Source organism: Podarcis erhardii, assembly GCF_964252035.2.
Source record: "Podarcis erhardii genome assembly, chromosome: 12".
Lineage (NCBI taxonomy): Eukaryota > Metazoa > Chordata > Lepidosauria > Squamata > Lacertidae > Podarcis > Podarcis erhardii.
This window is the reverse complement of record NC_138513.1, coordinates 42,384,315-42,390,978: the sequence shown is the minus strand read 5'-3', so window position 1 is coordinate 42,390,978 and position 6,664 is coordinate 42,384,315.

The window sequence follows — 6,664 nt, the reverse complement described above, 5'->3', positions numbered from 1 at the left end:
CTCACACCACTTTGCCTGCAAACTATCAAAGACTATTTAGGGTTTTCTTTCCCCTCTAGGGCAATGCTATTTTTGCAATGAAATTGGGTGTCTAATTAATAAATTAATTATGCAGCTAACAGCGCATGGTCTTTGGGAGTGCACTTGCCTTCTTATTCCATAGAAAGTGAAAACTTCCATTCTTTAGTTCAATCTGGGTTGGTTTAGAGTGGGCGAAGTTCTGATGTAGACAACATACCATACATATCTGTTGCTAAAGATGCCGTGCCATGACAGACTAAAGATGGGTTCAAAAGTTACACCATGGCTAAGGCAGCAATCCGAATTCCATTTACCGGGGACGGGTGGCGCTGTGGGTTAAACCACAGAGCCTAGGGCTTGCCGACCAGAAGGTCGGCAGTTCGAATCCCCATGATGGGTTGAGCTCCCGTTGCTCGGTCCCTTCTCCTGCCAACCTAGCAGTTCAAAAGCACGTCAAAGTGCAAGTAGATAAATAGGTACCGCTCTGGTGGGAAGGTAAACGGTGTTTCCGTGCGCTGCTCTGGTTTGCCAGAAGTGGCTTAGTTATGCTGGCCACATGACCCGGAAGCTGTACGCCGGCTCCTTCGGCCAATAAAGCGAGATGAGCGCCGCAACCCCAGAGTCGGCCACGACTGGACCTAAAGGTCAGATGTCCCTTTACCCTTTTCTTTACCTTAAGCCCTGCTGAATTCAGTAGGACTTTCATCTGAGTAGACATGGTTAGCCTCATGCTGCAAGTCATTATTTCCCCTAATATATTGATGCCTATTATAAGGCACCAACAAAATACCCAAGAAAATGAAGCTGAACCCCCTTCTGTTAGCATATATTAGTGCCCATTATTAATATGCAGTTACCCACAGCTGCAAATGCAGCAACACATAAATGGTTCCATGCATGTTATGTGTGAATGCACATAAAGAACAAAACTATCTTTGCTATGGTGACTGAATGGCCCATTCTACCATTTAATCTAGCAGAAGACATTTTGGGGGGCAGGGGGGCTGGGAGTTTCTACTACTAATTTGGGAATGTTTTCAGCATGATATTCAAATAAAAAATATTAATATACTCTTATGTTTCTTAAATGTCTGTCATTGTAAATTATTCTATTGTCCTGCACTGGCTTCGCAAAAAACCCCATTTTGTTTGTAACTGATCTAAACAGTTTTACTCCACCTTGCTGTGAAGGAATGCTACAAACCTGAGCCTATTGCAAATTTTTATTTACGGTAATTAGATAGATGAAATATTGTGACTGACTGTGAAGAATGTTCCAAAGTGAGGAAGTGTTGGGGAGAGTCTCTCACTTTAGTTCTCGGCCTGCCATTCAATTTCAATATTGTTCCAAGTATTTCTGAAGCAATGCCATGCAATTAACATCAAGACCTCTAAAATGTATATGCTTGCTACAATCTTGGGAGATTTCCAGGCTGCAGTCTGCAGAATGAAAAAAACACTGCAGCCTTAAATAGATCAACTCGGAAGTAAGACCCACTGAGTTAAAGGAAAGTGCGTATGTTAGAACCTAAGTCTCATATACTTGGAGAACTCCATATGACACAGATGACATATACTTGGGGAAGAAGGCTTTTGATTGTGGTCAACATACGAAGCTGGTATGAAATCATACTGCTTAAATTGATTTAAACTTGTTCTGTGATTTAACAGGAAATGCTCTGGGCTTTAAATTAAGATACCCAACTCTGAATCATGTTCTTAAATGAAATAATGCTCACTAAAACTCGTTAATATTATGCTCCCGCAATGAGAATGTCAAAAAGAAAAGAAAAGATATTTTGTGCAAATTGTACAGTATTCTTGGGCAAAATTCTTTGTATTACTCACAAAAAGGCCAAAGAGATGCATTAACAGGAAGCTTATGAAGAAAATGTAAATAAATGAGAAAAAAGGGAAATGGTCGTGTTTATATGCATATGCTGTGTTATTTCAACAAAACCAAAACAAAATGTTTGTGGAAATACCAATCTTTCCTTCAAATCTGTTGTTCAGAAAGAAATGAAGGAGCATTATTATGATTAGATGGATTAGCTGGTTCCATTTATAATATTTTTGCATCTGTTTATATCTTGTACCCAGAATGTTGTTTGTTTATCTGTGTAATTACTTATTAGAAAGGGACGCGGGTGGCGCTGTGGGTAAAACCTCAGCGCCTAGGACTTGCCGATCGCATAGTTGGCGGTTCGAATCCCCGCGACGGGGTGAGCTCCCGTCGTTTCGTCCCAGCTCCTGCCCACCTAGCAGTTTGAAAGCACCCTTAAGTGCAAGTAGATAAATAGGTACCTCTTTATAGCAGGAAGGTAAACGGCATTCCGTGTGCTGCTCTGGTGCCGGTTCGCCAGAGCAGCTTCGTCACGCTGGCCACGTGACCCAGAAGTGTCTGCGGACAGCACTGTCTCCCGGCCTCTTAGAGTGAGATGAGCGCACAACCCTAGAGTCTGTCAAGACTGGCCCGCACGGGCAGGGGTACCTTTACCTTTACCTTTTAACAAAAAGATAGCCATGTAAAAAATGACTTAAAATAATTTTAGTAAGATGACTGCATTCAGCCCATCAGCTACCTTGACATTTAACAGATTTTACCAAGCTGAGGTAAGGGGTAAGAGAAGGAATACATATTTCTGAGGTTAGGAAAAACCAGAAGGAAATGAGGAGTTACTTACAGCAGTGGTTTTCAAATTGTATTCCATGGAATCTTTGATTTCTTGGAAGCTTCAGCGATTCAGTGGCATAGTTCATATGAATGTTAAGCTACAAGTTGTGCCACAGACAAACAAACTATCATTGATGGCTTTCTTTTCCCAAACTTGTTTTGTTTTCCAGCTGCTCTTGCCTTGTACTTTTATGGTCTAGCAGGTATCTGAGGTGGGGTGGCCAAACAAACCAAGGTTAAGGAAAGGTGCTGGATTTGTATCCTACGCCAAACCATAGTTACAAGAAACCAAGGTCCATAAACCAACAACAAATTACAGTGGTGCCCCACAAGACGAACGCCTCGCAAGACAGAAAACCCGCTAGACGAAAGGGTTTTCCGTTTTGGAGGCGCTTCGCAAAACAAATTTCCCTATGGGCTTGCTTCGCAAGACGAAAATGTCTTGCGAGTTCCTGCGGGGTTTTTTTTCCCTCCCCCCCCTTTTCCTAAGCCCTAAGCCGCTTATCAGCTGATCCGCTAAAAGCCGCTAAACCGCTAATAGCGCTAATCCGCTAAGCTGTCAATGGGCTTGCTTCGCAAGACGAAAAAACCGCTATACGAAGAGCCTCACGGAACGGATTAATTTCGTCTTGCGAGGCACCACTGTATGGCTTTTGACTGTGGTTTGTTGGTCATAAACAAACCATTGCTAAGATACTGGGCAGGGTGAGGGTGGTTAAACAAACCATGGTTTAATAAACTACAGCTTAGCATTATGGGTTAACTAGGTCAATTATAGTGGATAAATTGACCTAAAAGAACATGTTACAATGTATCCTGGGCATGGAAGTCTAATTCACACAGACATGCATGTTGCTTTGCATTTGTATACTTATTACATAATAAGCAGCTGAATGTATGAACCGACTTCACTGAAAAGCCTAAGAAAAGTCAGATCACATCCAGCAACCCCCTATACACCTCTACTTGGAAACTGTTCCCTGTGCATTGTTTAGAAGTATACTGAAGGTTTCCACAGAATGCTCACAAAAAGGAGATGTCGAAGTGAAAATTGTGCCATTTCTCAAGAGTTTTCAAAAACGCATGTACTTGATACTCTCACAAATTCCACGCCACAAGCACAACAGCAATTTAAAATGCTATTTGTGGAAATTGCAAAATGTTTCCTGACATCTGGATCGCCATCCGTTTTTATTACTGTTAATTGGTTGATTTGTACCAATCACGCTCATTCTGCAGGGCCAGAGGTGATTGTCACTGCATGTTCCATAATATTATTCTCACTTTTTAAGTTTTGACGATGCTTGCTATGCTGCATCAGTATTTCAGTGGTCTATTCTTCCAAATTTTCTGGTATGCAATCTTCCACCATTTGTGGTTTTCTTGAGCACTTACTAATAGTGGTATATGATTAAATTTATTACATTGTGGAATGTCATGATCAGTATGTGTGCTTCTTTCATGGGAAGCCACAAAGAAAGAAACTGGCTAAGTTTAAAAGGCAAATTAAATAATGTTCAAACATGCATATTTTTAAAATATAAACTGTAATTTCATTGCTCTGTAAAAAAGAAGTAGTGCTAAATACACTGCATTAACCACTTGATGTGTTGGTGTACCTAAAAGCTGCATCAAAGTGAATGTGGGGAGTATAGTTGTGGGGCAAAGGAAGTAAATTAAGGCTTAAACATAATCATATACACATCCTAATCTAACAAATAGATTTATGCTTAAATGTCAGAAAATACACATTTGGTTTCTGTACACTTGAACTGACTCCAGAACAGAGAAGTGAAAGGTATTAAAACCTCTCTAGGTTGGGGGTAAGGTAATTAAAATTTAAAAAAACCCCACCTCCTTACTTAAAAGCTGCTTATTTATTTTAATACTTTGACTGAAGGCACTGAAGACAGTTGATACAGAATGCCGGTTTGCTGGGATGTGAGCTGTGATTTACAAAACTCCTTAGATGATTTCTTGACTTGGCTTTTCTTTAGCATGTAGCTTAAAATTCCCCACACTAGGTCATTCAGCCCTCAAGCCACCAGAAAAATGAAGTTGCTGTTTAAAGGATGGCAGGCAACCAAGAGTTCAGACAGTTGCTATGAAGGATTAGTTGTGGGTTTTTCTCGCTGCCCTGCTACAAATGGCATCACAGCTCTATGTTCAAACATTATTAAATGAGAATGTTTTCTCTGGCACAATCTGCTTCTCCCTACAGTTTATGCATTGAGATATATATATATATAGAGAGAGAGAGCGTGCAACTTTACTTATAGCATACATTAAAACTTAAAATACATTTCCATCATACATTGCACTTCAGCTGTTTCGTCTCTTATTTTTATTACTTTAAGTAGTAACGTACACAAAATGGTGGGGATGAATCCCTGCAGCATGAGGGGTGTGTTTAATTTTTCAACTTCCAAAAATGAGGGGTGCAAAAAAGTTGTAACATGACTTGGGAACTCAGAATATATTTCGTTTAAATTAATATAATTTAGTCTGCTTGGTAAGTAAAACGTTTGCAAAATTCTGCAGAAATAATTTAAAATCATTGCCAAATACTTGTGGTTATATTACATTATATTTTAATATTTATATATTGTTATGATTTAGCGTTAACAGGCAGTTTCAGAAGGTAAAATTTAAATTCTTTGTTTTTCTGAAAGTGGTTTATGCACTTCTTCATCAAATGTAGACTGGCCAAGCTAAATGTTGTCCAATCACAAAATTAAGAGCAGATTTGAATTCCTCACCCCGTCGCATGGATTCGAACCGCCGACCTTCCAATCAGCAAGCTCAAGAGGCTCAGTGGTTTAGACCACAGCACCACCCGCATCCCTACACCCAAAAACATATTTTAAGAGCCCTCACTGAAGGAATCTGCAAAAATTAAGTTTCACCCCCTAAAATGACACAGCCTACCAGCATCCCCAATCTCTGATGGAGCCCAGTGTATAATATGAAGGAATTCACCGTCCACTACAACACCACAAACAGACACTGCTGTAAAAATGCAGGATTCGGGTGGCAATGGGTTCAAGTTTCCAGCATCATGTTTTTAAGTTTCTTTGGCAACCATTGTGACACGCAGGACTCAGCTATACAGCTGCAAATAAAACACTTTAAGTGTGTTTTAAGTGCAATATACAATGTGACACTAGATGGCAATGGTGAGCCTTATGGAAAATTCAATGTATTTTTTTAAAAAACGCTTTAAAAGAAAAAAAGCATTTTCAGAACAGTTTTTATATGTGTGTAGATTCCACCCCAGTCTGCTTTACATATTGTACTGCTATCATCCTAGGCTTGATTGAAAGGCTAATCTAGCTGTATGCACAGAAGCACAGAGGTAAAGCACCAGCTAAATGGAGAATGCAAATCAGGGTGGATAAAAATCAATGATTTTTTAAAATCAGATTTTTAAGATAAAATGCTTTTGGAGAAAAAATCTTTCTAAAAATAGTTTTCTATTTAAGTTACATGATAGTCCAAAGGCTATTCATCAGGAATAGGGATTTGTTTTAAGTTTTTCATGTGTGCTAAAACTCAGTCTATGGTTTTGTTTTGTTTTTTAAATCGTTTAACCACATCAGTTAACAAACATAGATACATATGCTATAATGTTATTGTTTTAGTTAATTAACTTGTTTAAATTGGTATTAAGGAAATGATTGTTTTTTCTCCTTCCAATAAAGTACAGCAGAAAAGTTGTCCAAATATAGTTCACTTATTAAACCTCACAATAATTTCATAATTATCTGTCAATGTATTTCTAATAGTATAACCAAATCAGTAATTTTTGATATAACTGTAAAAGCTATTCTGAAAATTTATTATTCCAAAAATGAAACCTTTATCTGGTTGTAAATGTTAAGATTATACCAGCAAGAATGAGTCTTTCTGTAAAAAAATAAATGATTTAAATCAAGTCTTACTGACTAGTGATTTAAATCGTAATTTAAA